Below are 17,521 nucleotides of genomic sequence, written 5' to 3' on the forward strand. Positions count from 1 at the left end.
AAGAGGTGGAGGAACATTGATGTGAGAGAGAAACATCAATCAGTTGCCTCCTGCATGCACTCCAACCAGGAACACGAGGCCCGCAATGCAGGCACATGCCCTGACTGGGAATCGAATCAGCAACCTTTTGCTTCGAGGGATGAAGCCCAATTCACTGAGCCATGCCGGCCAGAGTCCAATATAACTATTCTTATTTATTTCATAAGAATACCAAAAAATATACCCTGTAATTTAAATGTCACTTAATGTGACATTTCTCCTGATTAACAGAATGCTGGGTACAAGAGAATGAATGCAAGAGAATACATTAATTCTTTAATATTATTATTATTATTATTGAGATATAGTTGGCATACAGCATATATATCGTTGCATTAGTTGTAAGTGTACAATATAAGAGAGCAGATTAATTTTTGTTTCTTAAGGCGCAGCCTGCTGACCATTACAGGGTCCAATGGTCGCTCTTGTGGCCCACAGGCAGTTTCCACTGGGCATTTAGCACCATTAAACAAAAACATCAGTAAGATTCTGTTTATTTATGCTCCAATTTACAACACGATTTTTATTTTACAGAAATCTAGTGCCATCGTTGTTACACATGGCTGGCAAGTGCTGCAGAGGTTATACTGGTCACTCCTAGTAACTTGCGTGCACTATTACATGCATGGAATACCACAGTAACTTCCACTGCCTATTGCTTATTGTGTTTGGAAAATTAACACTTTACATAACTACAGTTAATATCAAGTCATATATTCAATTGACTAAAATAGTTCAAAGACTGAAAATTAGTTCACAGAAGCATAAAAGTAGTGATTGAAAAATACAAACATAGATGTTCCAATCTTCAGATCTTTATGACCTGAGTTCCAAATGTTACAAAGTTCCAAAAGAAACTAAACACAATGATAATAAATGGACAATGTATAATACTAGTCCTCATTCCAACATCTCTTTCCACCTAACAGATGCCTCTACACTCCTGGATGCCCTAAGCATCACTGCAAAACTACAGGCTTTCCCAGTGGACAAAAGCAATGCTGAAGATCTGCTTCAACCATAAGCACTGATGGCAATTAAGCAGCCTCTGAAAGAGGGCTGCCAGTTAACAACCACAAAAGAAAAAACATGCCTGACAATTCAGTGCACTTCAAAAATAATTTGAACATTAAACTTAAAAAAAAAAACCTGGAGAAGTCGAAGACTTCAAATATTATTGTTAAAATGCCCTCTTTATTACTCTGCTGGACATGTAAAACAAAGTACTATTAGAAAATGTGTTAAGCAATATTATGCCAGAAAAGAAAAATGGAGCAGGATCCATTCTTCAGGCATGCTAAGAATTAGCACAGATAAATGGATAAGCAAAATGCAGTATATTAATGTAACAGAATATTATTCAATCAGGAAAGGGAATGTTCTCATACATGCTGCAATATGGAGGAACTTTGAGAACATTTTAAGCAGTATACACAAGTTACATAAGGCCAAAACTATTGTATGACTCTACTTACATGATATACATAAAATAGACAAAATCAAGAGACAGAAAATCTGGTTGCCAGAGGGTGGGGGGCAGGTGGAGTTATTGCTTAACACTGAGTTCCTATTTGGGACAATGAAAATGTTTTGGAAATACATGCAAGTGATGTTTGCACATTTTAAATATAATTAATGCTGTTCAATTGTACACTTAAAATGGTTAAAATGACAAGTTTTATATTATATGTTTTACCTTACTTTTTAAAAATTAACTACATAAGCATGATTAAACATTGCACTTCTTAGAGTTAAAACATAAGTCACACCACTGCCATAAAGATTATAAAATAAGCCTCAAAATGAAAGGGAAATATTACACAATGAATGAAAACTATGAACAGAAGTCATGTATGAAATGACTCTGTTGGACTCTTTGTGCCAGCAAAGACATAAATTTGTGGAAGAGTAACCGCTAGCCTATGCCAGCAGATATTCCTTACCACTGGAGGAAACTACTGATAGGATGAGCCAAGCCACACTCCACACCTGTCAGAGCTTTTGTGAGAAAATGCCACTTAGTGATTTTTCCATTTGTCACTGTGAAACCCATAATACATGGAGGGGACTTTTTCACTTAGTCCATAAATATTTTGTTAGCTATGTCAAGGACAAGAGTAAGTGTACTGATTCGGTTTTTAAACATGTAAGTTCTACGTACAAGAAAGTACACTACTCAAAAAAAAAAAAAAGAAGAAGAAAAAAGTTGTACCCAAGTGCCAATTCACACATTGCTTTTTGTTTGCACAGAACAGTCAACCGCATCCCTAATAATCTTAATTTATTGTGGAAGGGAACTGTGGAAATATGAATATGATTTCAAAGCTATAGAATATATATGTTTGAGGAAACTATTTGAAGAAACAAGCAGCAAGTTCAAGACCTTGCATCTCCACAATAAAATATACAAATTACCAAGGGAGAAAATGGCGGCATTAGCCTTTTAAATAAAAAGTAAAAACAAAACATTTTCAGGACACTGCCAATGCCAATAAAGACCACATCTGTTATTTCAAACGGCTCCTTTAGTGGTGTATCTCAGTGATATATATTCGATACCTTCAACAAGTTGAATCTATCACTTTAGGAATGAAAACATCATAATTTTGATGTTGTAAATAATATTAAACTAGATTTCTTAACAAGACTGATCTACAGTGCAAACAACTTGAACATTGGCCAAACACTTTTAAAAGAACTAAATAGAACTTTTTAAAAATCGTATATATTTTGCCAAAATTTGAAACTTAATATGGAGATGTAAAGGAGATCAGATATAGCTCCAAAAGAATTATTAAATGGAAAGTAGGTGAGAGTTACTTAGAGAACAGAATTAAAAGGTCAACAGTATAAATACAGAAGACTGATATGAGAGATGACAGATAAATAAAAAGTTTTACACATATTTACCTGACATACAAGAAAGAGAAAAGAGAGAAAATGGAGTAGAGGTAATTTCTGAAAAGATAACAATTGAAAATTTTCCAGAATTCATTAAATACATGAATATACACCATCACAAAGCACAAAGAATTCCAGGAAAGATACAGGAAGAGAAATCTCACCTAGACACATAATAGTGGGACTGCAGACATTCAACACAAAGCAAAAAAGAAAATCTTAGAAACAGACAGGGATACATTACTTCTAAAGAAAGCCTGAGAGCTGACTCTTAACAGCAACTTTAAGATACCATTTCATCATTGTCTAGCTTTCAGTACACTTGAAAATAATAATGGCCAACCTAGCATTTTATGCTCAGTGAAAACACATTTCAAGATATTAAAAACTGATACAATTCAACAGCAAAAAAAAAAACAAAAAAAAAATCCAATTAAAAATGGGCAGAGGATCAACAGATACTTCTCCCAAAAAGACATACAAGTGGCCAACAGACACAAGAAAAGATGCTCAACTTCACCAGTTATTAGGGAAATGAAAATCAAAACCACAATGAGATACCATGTCACACCTGTCAGAATGGCTATTATGAAGAAAACAAGTAGTAACAGCTGGTGGAGAGGTAGCGGAGAAAAAGGAACCCTCATGCACTGCTAGTGCGAATGTAAATGGCTGCAGCTACTATAAAAAATAGTATGAAATTTCCTCAAAAAATTAAGAATAGAATTACCATATGACCCAGCAACCCCTCTTCTGGGTAGCTACCCACAAAATTTTAAAACATTTATTCATAAAGATATGTGCACCCCTGTGTTCACTGCAGCATTATGCACAATAGCCAAGATATGGAGACAACTCAAGTGTCCTTCAACAGATGACTGGATAAAGATGATATGGTACATGCATACTATGGACTACTACTCAGCCATAAGAAAAGACGAAATACTGCGATTTACAACAACATGAATGGATCTTGAGAATATCATGCTGAGCTAAATAAGTCAGACAGGAAACGTCAGGAGCCATATGATTTCACTCATATGTGAGATACAAAACTGAAAGCAACACATGAACAAATGAGATAAACAAAAACTCAGAGACACAGAAAACAGTATGGTGGTTACCAGAGGGGAATGGAGATGGGAGATGCAGAGGGAGTATAGGGGAAATATGTGGTGATGGAAGGAGAGTTGAATTTGGGTGGTGAGCACACAGTGCAATATACAGATGATATATTACAGAATTGTACACTTGCAATCTATATCATTTTATTAACCAATGTCACCCCAATAAATTTAATTTTAAAAAATAAAAATAAAGGAAGACAAAAACATGTTCAGATACAATAACAGAAAATAGTTTGGTAGCAGTTAGTCTTCAATACAGAAAATTCTAAGATTTTACTTTAAGCACATGAAACATCATCCCAGGTGAAAATGCTGAGTTGTAAGGTGGAGAATAGAACAAAGAAATGAAAATATGTGAAAAACCCTAAAGACATACTGAGAGTATAAAGCTGTAACAATGATATCTTCAAGTTTTCTTTTTTAAGTAGATACTTAAAATACATGACACAACAGGATATAAGTTGGGAGGGTAGTCTATAAGGTAAAAGTACTCTAAAACCACTGACAATAAAGATAACAATTACCACAGGATTTTATAATAAAAAAATTCATGCTGTAATTTCTAAGGTATTCACCAAAAGAACAAAAACAGAATGTAAAATTTCAGATTAAAATGTTACCTTTTGGAAGAATCAAGATAATGGAGGAGTGAGTGGAAGTCACACTGACCTCCTCCCAGGATCAACCTGGAATCACAACTAAATTGTGGAGAAATCAACCTGGAACAAACAACTGAACAATAGCAAGAGAGGAGCCTTAAAACCTCGGACAAACAAAAGATTCAGCTTTAGCGCAATCTAACTGGTGAGGATTCTGGTAGAGACTCAAGAAGAAGGGTGGGGCACCCATGGGCGGCAGCACCAGAAGAATACTGAAATGGCCATTTGGATTCCCCTGAGAAGAATGGGGTCTAAACCAAAAGCCAGGATCTCCAGCCTACAGCACCAGAGCCCAAAAAGTAGATAACAGATAGCTGCGAAAAGCAGCAGGGTTGCTCTCTGCTAGAGACAGGCGGCTGGAGACGCAAAGAGCCGTTTACAGGGCCAACGCATGAATTTTTGTTTGCAGCCACTTACCCTGGTCTCTGGCAAAGGCGGGGGCAGAGTGGGCTAGAGACACCTGAGGAGAGACTGGGGAAGGAGGTTGTGGGGAGAGAACTGAGAGAGTAGCTGGCGGAATCTCAGTGCTGACTCATCACACAAGCGGCTGCAGCCATCTTGCTCAGGCAGAGATCACTCCCCTGAGCAACCACAGTGTGAGAGGACCCAATAGCCCCACCCCCCAGGTGGGATTCCGCCCCCGCCCTATGCTAAGACACCTGCGGAGTGCAGAGTGGCAGCCACAGATAGTAGGTCCCTGGCTAAAGGGGGTCACAGAGTCGTCTGGAGACATTTGAGGAGAGACTGGGGATGGAGGCTTTGGGGAGAGAATGGAGAGAGTGGCTGGCGGGATCCTCATGCTGACTCATCCGCCACATGGCAGCAACCATCTTGCTCAGGCAGAGGCCACTCTCCTGAGCAGCAGCAGCGAAAGAGGACCCAGTAACCCCTACCCCCAGGAGGGACTCCGCCCTGCCCTGTGCTCTCTAAAGCAGCTGCTGAGTGCAAAGTGACTAGATTAACAGCTGAAGGAGACAGCCACAGACAGATTCCTGGAAGTCTCGAACAGACTGCCTAAGGTCAGACGGGGTCAACATCTGACGTCATGAGAGGCAGATCCAGAAAGAAAAACACAAACAGCGGTCTCCTACCATAGAAGGTCACACCACAAAGTCAGGAAATCAAGACAGATCAATTTAAGAAGCAGAAGAGAAAAAGAAGAGTCTCACAAATAATGGGAAGACAAACACACACATCCCGCTCAAAGGGAAAGGAGGAATCCCCAGAAAGAGAACTAAATGAAATAGAGGGAAGTAAACTATCAGATAAAGAGTTCCAAAAAATGGTTCTAAGGAAGCTCAATGAGCTCTGTGAGCTCAGAGAGAATTACAAAAAACTATAGGGAAACTATGAGGAACTTACTGCAAACTATATCACCATGTAAAAGGACATAGAAACTATCAATACAAGAGGAAATGAAGAATATAATTTCTGAATTGAAGAACATAGTAAAATGAATCAAAAGCAGGTTAGATGAAGCAAAGGGTCAAATCAGCAAGCTGGAGGACAAGGTAGAAAAAATCTCACAGAAAGAGCAAGAAAATGAAAAAAAGATTCAAAAAGAATGAAGAGGTACTGAGGGAAATGCAGGACAACCTGAAACGTAGTAATAGCCATATAATAGGGATACCAAAAGGAGAAGAAGTGGAGCAAAGGATAGAGAACCTGTTTGAAAAAGTCATGATGGAAAACTTCCCTAATTTAGGAGGACAGAAAAAGTCACACAAGTCCAGGAAGCACAGAGGGTCCCATTCAAGAGGAACCCAGTGAGACCCACTCCAAGACGCATCATCATTAAAATGGCAAATATCAAAGACAAACAGAGAATCCTAAAGGAAGCAAGGGAGAACAGGTAGTAACATAGAAGGGAGCCCTGATACAGCTAGCAGCGGACTTCTCAACAGAAACACTGCAAGCCAGAAAGAAGTGGCAAGAAATATTCCAAGTCATGAAAAGCAAAGGCTTGCAACCAACGCTGCTCTATCCAGCAAGGCTCTCGATTAAAATGGAAGATGAAATAAGGAGTTCCCCAGACAAAGGAAGGCTAAAAGAATACACCTTCACCAAACCAGCACTGCAAGATATGCTAAAGGGACTGCTTTAGGAAGATAAAGGGTCTATGAATAACTGGTTCCTTTCACAGTTGCCAATACTTGATATTGCCAATATTTTTAATACGTATTAATCTGATTGTGACAATGATGTTATTTTAATTGCTCCTTTATTTTTTCCTGAAACTAAATCTGTTTTTGTACATTTCTGGCTGATTTCTATTATTTTTAAAAAGCTTTAAGTGACTTTTTGGTATTCTTTATCCATTTTTTGATTAAATGTTTGTAGAATTTTTTTCCCTAAAAGAAAAACCAAAAAACTATTAACCCTGTTTTAGATGTGTTGCAAATACTTTTCCATTCTATTACTTGCCCTTTAACTTTTTTATATATATATTACTATATAGTCTTAAATATTTAATATAGTCATATTGTCAATACTTTATAGCTTCTGGGTTTGAATATTTTACTTTAGTGTAGGAAAAATACTAGTTTGCATTTTCTCCTAAAACTCCTTAGATTCTACATACTGAATTTTAACTCACCTGAATATTTCTTGTATAATGTGTGAAATAGGGCTCTATATTTGTTTTATTTCAAGTAATCGTGGTCCATGCACCGTATTTGTTGAATAAGCCTTATTTTACCCACTGACATGAAATATCAATTTAATCATATATTACAATGTTAGATATATACATTTTTTTCTAGAAGGCTCATTATATTTCCTTGATCTTCTTGATTAGTTCTGTGCTGGTGTCATGTTGTTTTAGTTGCTGAGACTTTAAAATGGTTTTAAATTTTTTAATATTTTATAATTGACTTTGATATTTAAAAGAATAAATAAAATCAATCTGCATTTTTAAAAAAAGGAAGGAAGGAGGAAGGGAGGGAGGGAGGAAGATGGAACTCCTATCTTTTGCAACAACATGGATGGAACTGGAGAATATTATGCCAAGTGAAATAAGCCAGTTGGTCAAAGAGAAATACCATATAATCTCATCCATAAGTGGAATCTATTGAACAAAATAAACCACAGGCATGGAAACATGGAGCAGAATGAAAGTGACCAGTGGGGATGGGGAAAGAGGACAATGGTGGAAAGAAGGGGAAGGGACTATGCAAAGAACGTGTATGAATGACCCACGATGATGGACAACAGAGTGGGAATTGACTGTGAAAGCAGGGGGTGGAGGTGGGGTGCGTGGAGGGGGATAAAGGGGGGAAAATTGAGACAACTCAATAACAGAATAAACATGATTTAAAAAATGTTTTTAAATGTAAAATTTCAAAACTATTAGAATTAAAAACCAAAATGATAAAAAGAAAATTCCTAATCAATCAAAAAGAAGACACAAAAGAATATAAAAAGAAACTTAGAAGAGTCAAGACAAAGAAAAAGTACAAAATTTGGTAACAGATTTTAAATTTTTAAAAAATCAGTCTTTATACAGAATCATCAATAGAAAACACGCTCACAACTCTTAGGGGGAGCGGGTTACAGTGTGGAGGGACCAAGAGAAAAAGTAAAAAGAGAAAAAGTAAAAGTAAAAGTATGGACATGGACAACACTATGGTGATTAAGGCAGAGAGGGGGTGGGTAAATGTGTAAGAGGTCATAAGGAAGATAAATGGTAATGAAAAAAATACAATAAAAAAATAAAAATATTGACGACACCCATTCTGACAGGTGTGAGATGATATCTCATTGTGGTTATAATTAGCATTTTTCTGATAATTAGTGACAATGAGCATCTTTTCATATGACTATTGGCCATCTATATGTCCTCTTTGGAGAAGTGTCTATTCAGGTCCTTTGCCCTTTTTTAATTGGGGTTTTTTTTTCTGGTGTTGAGTTTTGTAAGTTCTTTATAAATTTTGGATATTAACCCCTTATCAGATATATCAGTGAATATTTTCTCCCATTCTGTGGATTGTCTTTTTATTTTGTTGATGTTTTCTTTTGTGTAAAAACTTTTTAATTTGATGTAGTCCCATTTATTTTTTCTTCTGTTTCCCTTGCCTGGGGAGATGCATCTGATAAAATATTGCTAAGAGCAATGTCTGAGGTTTTGCTGCCTATGCTCTTTTTCTACGATTTTTATGGTTTCAGCTCTAACACTTAGTCTTTAATGTATTTTGAATTTATTCTTGTATGTGGTGTAGGAAGGTGGTCTAGTTTCATTTTTCTGCACATATCTGTCCAATTTTCCCAACGCTATTTATTGAATAAACAGACAAGTGCTGGCGCAGATGTAGAGAAAGGGAACTCTTTTGCACTGTTTGTGGGAATGCAGACTGGTGCAGCCACTGTGGAAAGAAGTATGAAGACACCTCAGAAAATTAAAAATGGATCTGGCCTCTTGACCCAGTAGTCCCACTTCTGGGAATATATCTGCGGGAACCCAAAACACTAATTCACAGTAACATACGCACCCCTATGTTCATTGCAGCATTATTTGCAATCACCAAGATATGGAAGCAGCCCAAATGTCCACCAATAGATGAGTGGATAAAACAACTATGGGACATTTACACAATGGAACACTACTTGGTCGTAAAAAAGAAATTTTATCCTTTGCAGCAGTATTGATGGAGCTGGAGAACATTACGCTAAGTGAAATAAGCCAGTCAGGGAAAGACAAATACCATAAGATTTCACTCGTATGTGGAATCTAATGAACAAACTGAACTAACAGGGAAAATAGAGACTGACTCATAGAGAACAGGATGACAAGCTAAGTAGGGGAGAAGTTAGGAGGTGGATAGGTGGAGCAAAAAAGAAAAAGGACTCATGGATATGGACAACAGTGTGGTGATTGCGAGAGGGAAGGGAGATAAGGGAACTAAATGGTAACAAAAACATATAATAAAAAATTTAAAAATAAAAATCAGTAATTACATTGACTGTATTGAAAAATACTTCAATTTAAAGCAAATATTTTCAAAAACAAACCTCACTATAAGTCAGTCACAAGAGCTAAATCTAATACATTAGAAATACAAAAAAGTTAAAAGTTAAGGATAGAAAAGGGTGTACCACGCAAACATGAACAAAATATATATATATACTTTAATATATTTGTTTCAAAGGTTTAATTCACAAGCAAAATAACCAATTTGTATTTAGTAGCAAACTTAAATATTTGCAACAAAACTGACAGAACTACAAGATAAACATCATCATAAAGAAAACCTTTAAAAAATACTTGTCTTGATAACTGAGGATAAATAATAAAAATACAAAATCAATAAAACTACAGAATATATATAACTTAATTAAAAAACTAGCCATAAATGGCATATATAAAAAGCTATATACTCAATGACTGCAAAATATAGCTTCTTTTTAAACACAAACAATACTTACTGAAATTGACCACAAAGCTGAACATAAAGTATAAATATATTTCAAAGGACTGAAATAATTAAGTTTTCTGACCACAAAGTAATTAAGGTAGAAATCAATAACAAAAAGATAATTTTTAAGAAATCCTTACTTAGATATTGAAAAAATTGTAAATAACTAATGACAAATCATTTTAAGTAGAGCAAAAATTTAGTAAAGTTAGAAACTATTTTTAATTTAGGGCATGAAATAAAACCAGCAGTTAGAGAGAAATAGTCCTAAATATGAACATTAGGAAAAGAGGAAGGTTGCAAATTCAATAATTAGTAGGAGAACATTAAAAATCAATGAAATAAAAGCAAATATACAACAGAGAAAATTACTAAAGCCAAAAACGTTTTGTGTCTAAAAAGACTAATAAAGTTGACAAAACTCTAGCCATATTAAACAGAGTGGAAAAGAGAACAAAAATTATCAATAGCAAGACTAAGGAAGAAAACATTAATATAGAAAGTGTAGACATAAAAGATAGGATTGTAAGCAAATTTTTCCAGAACAAATTTGAAGAGTTTGATGAAGCAGACTAAGTGTTAAAAAAATATATATCACCAATATGGCTCAAAAAGAAATAGAAAGCCTGAATAATCTCATAAACTTTAAAATAAAATTAGTCACCAAAATTCTTATCAAAGAGAAAATTTCCAGGCCCTAGTAGCCTAATAGTTCAAACTAGCCTCGCATAAAAACTAATTTCAATTTTTCACAAACTTTTCCACAGACAAGTCAGACACTTCTAACATACTACATGAGGCTAACATAACTTTGTGAAAATCTTGTAAATGAAAATGAGAAAGGAAAGTTACAGGCACTCACTCATAAATATAGATATTAAAATTGTAAATGAAAATGAGCAAACCAAATCCAGCAGATTAAGGACAATAAATTATGACCAAATTGGTTTCACCCATAAAATGCAACTTGGCTTAACATTTTAAAAAATGAAATTTGCTATATTGAGATTTACAGGAAACAAATTATATGAAATAAATAAAAAGTACTTGACAAAATTCAATGGCTAGTCATAAAAGGAAACTTCCTTAATCTAATAAACGGCACATATGGAGGGAAAAAGAAACTAGAGCAAAGACGACAAGTAAGAAATGTGGGAATGATTCCTTTTGAGATACAGAACTAAAAACAAGGATGTAAACTCTCACCACAGATAGTCAGCATTGTAATGAAGGTCCCAGATGCCAGCACTGCAAGCATAGGGGTAAGGACAGTCTGTACAGTGTCATGGCTGGAGGGCTGGCTATCCATGTGGGAAAAATTAATTTGGAGCCCTCCTTCCCACCTTAACACAGAAATCTATTCTAGCGTAACAAAATCAAAATGTAAAAGGAAAAATGAGTAACTTCATGGCCCTATGTTAAATATTTCATTAATTAAATACAGAAATCAGTAACCATGAAGGTGCTCAACTAAAGTGAGATGTGTAACTTCTGCACATAGAGGAGGGGAGGACAACACAGAACAAGACAACAAGCCACAGAACAAGAAAAGTCGTTTGTCACACATGTAACAAAATTGACAAAGGACTGTAAGAAAATGCAATAGAAAAATAAATGAAAGATTTAATCCCTATGTTACAAAAGAGGAACTCTAAAAAGCCAAAATAAAAAGGTGCTCAACCTCATTAATAATCAAGAATGCAAATTAAAACGACAATGAAATATCACTACACATCTGATGGGGGGTACTCTGTTCCTCACAGAGTCCCCCCAGGGTTCACCGCGGATGAAGGAAATAAAATAAGTCATTCCAGACACTTCTCAGTCTGCGAGGAAAAGGGGGTGGTGATTCCCTCTAGTGGAGAATGCCCCGAGCCCTACTCTTGAAGTGGCTTTTACTGAGAACGATATGCGCTGGGGTATACAGCATGCGTGCAAAGCTCATCAATCAATACCAAAGGCTACGATTGAAGGAATACAAGAGATGAGCCTCAGGTCAGGGTCTGGTAGAGAGGGTGGCGTCCATTTGGCCCTGAAACCTGGGAAACTGATCACATTCTATGCTCACACGCCAAACATCAGTACTCATTAACTCGACGGCATTCTTAGCAAAATAAGTTTCAGAGGATTTAATACATTCTTTTCCAGGCCTAATTGTCCCCGGGAACCACCTGATACAGTTTACGGCTGTACCTGCCTTTAGTATTGTTTCACTGACCCAGTCAGGCAGCCAGGCAGAGCAGCCAAGAGATAAGGAGATCTCTTTCAGATAGAATGAAGACTCCCACCATGACAAAGCCGAGGGGTGAGGGTCTTTTGCCCCTTCTCCATGTCCCCCAAGCCCTTCCCTAAAGGCCCCTATGCAACTGTGCCTGTCTTAGGTAGCCCCTGCCATCAAGGGGTCCTACCCGTCACTGACTAACCAACCATGCTCTGGGGCCAAGCAGGCTGGTGTGAGGGAGGCAGGGGCTGGGCCCCTGCGAGGGGGATAGATTTTGTCTCGTCAGTGGCCTGTTTTCCCAAGGCCTTCTTGCTCAGCTCCAGCCTTGGGACCCTCTTGCCTGTTGGCAAGGCTACAGTCCCTGAAACCAGGCAGGATGGTTCCCAACACACATCCACCATTATGAGTAGCCAAAACTTTACAACCTGGCAATAACAAGCGATGATGAGGATATGGAGCCAACAAGATCTCTTCCACACTATAGAAAGCATTGTAAATTAGAACAAATACTACAGAAATGCATGCTTATGTGTAGCAAGACACAAGGAAAACAATGTTCTTTATAAAACTGTTCATAGCTATCCAAAATCTGAAAATATTCCAAACGTCCATCAAGAGTAGAACATGACACAACAATTAAAATTGAACAAACCACAGCTACACACAGCATGACCCATCATACAATCCTGAGGTTTTTCCCAAAGGCACAAAAGAATACATAAAGGCTGGTGGCATTTCGGGGCTCTCATTAAGAATGAAGATAAATTTAACTGGCTTAGTGGGAATATAATTATGTAGGGGAATGTAGTTACATAGCTCATTACCGTAGTTCCAAAAGTAAGGAACTGCTAAAAACAAACAAGCCCACACTGATGGGGGTATGTCAAAGGAACCAGATGAAGGAGCTCCTATGGCCAAACTGCAACAACATGAGAAACAAAATAAAGTAGTATTGGGTTACAACCCAAAGTATGAATAAATATCCACGAGCCCACATAGATATGAATAAATGATTGAGTGAATAACTAGGAGAGAAAAGATAAAGAATGCCAAATAACATACAGATACTTCACCCTAAAGAAGGGGGAGTAGAACACATGACTCCGTTAGTGTGAGCACAGTCAGAGAACTCCTTCCAAAGAGGACCACATGGAAAGGGCGGGAAAACTGTAGTAGAGAAACCTGACAAACACTACTTCAGCCAGCTCATAAGCATCGAATCATAAATCAAGTTGATAGTATGTACTCTTAATAGGACAATGGCACTTTTTCCTTTTGTTATTACACTTTATTGATTATGTTATTACAGTTGTCCCCATTTTTCCACCTTTGTACCCCTCTACCCAGTATCCCCCACTCCCTCAGGAAATCCCTCCACCATTGTTCATGTCAACCAGTCATACATTAAGTCCACTTCCCACTGTACTTTACATTCCTGTGGCTATTCTGTAACTATCTATTTGTATTTCTTAATCCCCTCACCTTTTCACCCATTCTCCCACACCCACCTCCCATCTGGCAACCATCAAAACGCTCCCAGTATCCATGGTTCTGTCTCTGCTCTTCTTCTTCGCTTAGTTTGTTTTTAGATTCAATCGTTGATAGATATATATTTTTGCCATTTTATTGTTCATAGTTTTGATCTTCTTTTTCTTAAAAAGTCCCTTTAACATTTCGTACAATAATGGTTTAATGATGATGAACTCCTTATTTTTTTCTTGTCTGGGAAGCTCTGTATCTGCCCTTCAATTCTAAGTGATACCATTGTTGGGTAGAACAATGTTGGCTGTAGGTCCATCTTTTTCACAACTTTGAATATTTGACAATCCCTTCTAGCCTGCAAAGTTTCTTGAGCAATCAGCTGAGTCTTATGGGAATTCTCCTGGAGGTAACTAACTGCTTTTCTCTTGCAGCATTTAAGAGTCTCCCTTTATCTTTAACTTTTAGCATTTTGACTATGATGTGTCTTGGAGTGGGCCTCTTTGAATCCATCTTGTTTGGGAGTCTCTACGCTTCCTAGACTTTCATGTCTATTTCTTTCACCAAATAAGGGAAGTTTTCTTTCATTATTTTCTCATATAGATTTCCAATTTCTTACTCTTTCTCTTCTCCTTCTGGCATCCCTATGATGAGAATGTTGGACAGCTTGAAGTTGTCCCAGAGGCTGCTTACACTATCCTCATTTTTTTCTTTTTTCTTCTTGTTGTTCTCAGTGGTTGTTTTTTGCTTCCTTATGTTCCAACTCATTGATTTGATCCTTGGTTTAATTCACTCTACTATTGTTTCCCTGAAAATTGTTCTTTATTTTCATCAGTGTATCCGTCATCTGACTGATCTTTTTTATGCTGTTGAGGTCCTCACCAAGTTCCTTGAGCATCCTTATAACCACTGTTCTGGACCCCACACCTAACAGATTTCTTATCTCCATTTTGTTCTTTTTTTGAGTTTTGATCTGTTCTTTCATTTATGCCATGTTTCTTTGACTCCTCATTTTGGCAGCCTCCCTGTGTTTGTTTCTATGTATTAGGTGAAGCTTCTTTAACTCCATGTCTTGGTAGCATGGACCAATGTAGTTAGGTGTCCTATAGGGTCCAGTGGCACAGCCTCTCTTATCGCCTAAGCTGGGTACTCGAGGTACGCCCTTCGTGTGGGCTGAGTACACCTTCCTCTTTTGTTGAGACCTGCTAGCTGTTGACAGGTCAGTGGGAGGGATTTACTAAGGCCAGTCAGCTGCAAGGACTGGCTGTGACCTCTGACCACCAGCCTCCACCCACCATGGAAAATCCGCTGTGAGGGGGCAGAGTGGTGGTGCTACAATGTGGTCTGGAGCTGTGCGCTGCGGGCATCATTGGCTCTGGGGTTTCCCGGGTGGTACAGGCCAATGTCAGCCCCCACCTATGTTTTGCCCGTGGCGCCCTGCCTGAGCTATAAAGCAACCTGAAGCGGCTGCTACCTTGTGCTTGACTTGGAGATTCCCAGCCAAAGCCAAGCTGTAAATCTAGGCTGGTTGCAGCTGGTGGCAGGCCTGTGGCCACTTAGTAAGTGGTACACGGGCTGGGAGCTCACTGAGGCTGCTGTTACTTGAAAGGATTTAGGAAGTCGGGAAGCATGAACCAAGACCAGCCATTCAGATGGAAAAGCAGTTTGGGTGGGATGGAATCTGTGGGGATCTCCAGGGCAGTGCAAACAGTGTTAGCCAGGTTGATGGAATCTCAGATATGGCACCATCCTGCCAGCTATGCGGCTCTGTGGTGGGGAGGGCTCAGAAAAGGGACAACAGCCTCTGTCTAACCTTTTCTCCGCCAGCTCTTGCCTTAATGCCTAACATTCTCCCTTTATGCCACTGGTACCTTTTAATCCGCTACACCAGTGCTGGAGCTCAGAGGGAGTAAGTGTAAGTTCGTTTGTGGGTTCTTTAAGAGGAACTGCTTGGGACTCCAGAAGTTTCTGCCACCAACTCAATCCTGCTGATTTTTGCAGCCTGAAGTTATAGAGATTTGTATTCCTGGCACTGAAAACCTAGGCTGGGGGGGCCTGGTGTGGAGCTGGGCAACTCCTCGCTCCCAAGATATACCTCCCAAATTCTAATGCACCACACATGGGTGAGGGACCAGCCCATTCCACATCTGTGCCCCTGCTACCAGTCTGAATGGATGTGGTTTTTTAAATTCCATAGTTGTAGACTTCCATTCAACTCGATTTCTGATGACTGTGAGTGATGGTTCTTCTCTATTTTAGTTGTAATTTTGGTGTACTTGTGTGAGGAGGTGACCCAGGTTTATCTAGGCCTCCATCTTTATTGGAAGTTGGCAATGGTACTTAAATCGGACAAATTCTAATAGAGGGAAATTCTACAACACACCTAACCAGAACTCCTGGAAACTATCAAGGTCATCAAAAACAAGGGATGTTTCAGAAACTTTCACAGCCAACAGGAACCTAGTGAGACAATGACAACTAAATGTAATATGAGATCCTGGAACAGAAAAGGGGTATTAGGGAAAACTAAGAAAACCTGAATAAAGTACAGATTTTAGTTAATAACAATGTGTCAATATTGATTCATTACTTGAAATGAATGTAACAAGCTAATTAAGATGTTAATAATCAGGGAGAGAAGATGTAAGGTATACTAGAACTCTTTGTACTTCTCCATAATCTTTCTGTAAGTCTAAAACTACTCAAAAATAAAGCCCAATAATTTTTTTAAAAATAAGATCAACATATCACAATAATCAAGAATGAAAACCCAGAACATATACACTGCTGGTGTATAAAAGTGGGAATATTACAAATATATGTCAAAAGGGTAGACTTTTGAATAAGTGATGCTGGGACTATTGGCTCTTCACGTGGGTAATTACATTACTGCCTCACTTCACATACAAATTACAGCTGGACTAAAATTCCAAATGTGAAAATCCAAAATTTTAAAATTATTAGAAGAAAATCCTTACTGAATATCATCATGAAAAGAAAGGCCATCCTCAGCAAAAGATACAAAGCATTAACTACCATACAGAAAAGATTTTCTCTGCATAAAAGTTTTGACTTCTACAAAAGAAATGACACTATTTAAAAAAGATAAAAAGGCCCTGGCCAGTGTGGCTTGGTTGGTTGGAGCACTGTCCCATGAAATGAAAAGTCAGGGGTTTAATTCCAGGTTAGTGCACATGCCTGGGTTGAGGGTTTGGTCCTCAGGATGCATTTGAGAGGCAAACTGATTGATGTTTCTCGCATCTCTCTTTTCCCTTTCTTTCTATTTCTCTCCTCCCCACCCTCTTCTCTCTCTAAAAATCAATAAGCGTGTCCTCAGATAAAGATAAATAATAGTAACAACAACAATAATAACAATAAAGAACAAATGACTGCCTATAAGTAATGGTGTACAAACTAAAATGACCCAAAGGATTAATATATACAATACAAATAGGAAAATTCTGCAAATAAATGATAAAGCAATAGAAAAATGGGGAAAGGATATAAATATACAATTCACAAAGAAATAAGTGGCCATTAAATAAACGGCACATTTAACACTTAAGACACCACATTTTCTCCCATCAGATTGGTAAAAAAAAAAAAGAAATTATAAAAATGGATGGTATTGAATATTTGACAAGAATGTGGGAGAAAGAATATTTAATGCAGTGCCCATGGAGT

General features: G+C 37.7%; 1 protein-coding gene across 3 annotated transcripts in view; it reads right to left on the bottom strand.

The window, feature by feature from the left end:
• Positions 1-17,521, bottom strand: part of MPP7 (MAGUK p55 scaffold protein 7) — a 247,737-nt gene that overhangs the window by 171,294 nt on the left and 58,922 nt on the right. The window lies entirely within an intron of this gene.

The sequence above is a fragment of the Pteronotus mesoamericanus genome, unplaced genomic scaffold (genome assembly GCF_021234165.1).
Source record: "Pteronotus mesoamericanus isolate MK-2021 breed Mesoamerican mustached bat unplaced genomic scaffold, CSHL_Meso_final contig_130, whole genome shotgun sequence".
Taxonomy (NCBI): Eukaryota; Metazoa; Chordata; class Mammalia; order Chiroptera; family Mormoopidae; genus Pteronotus; species Pteronotus mesoamericanus.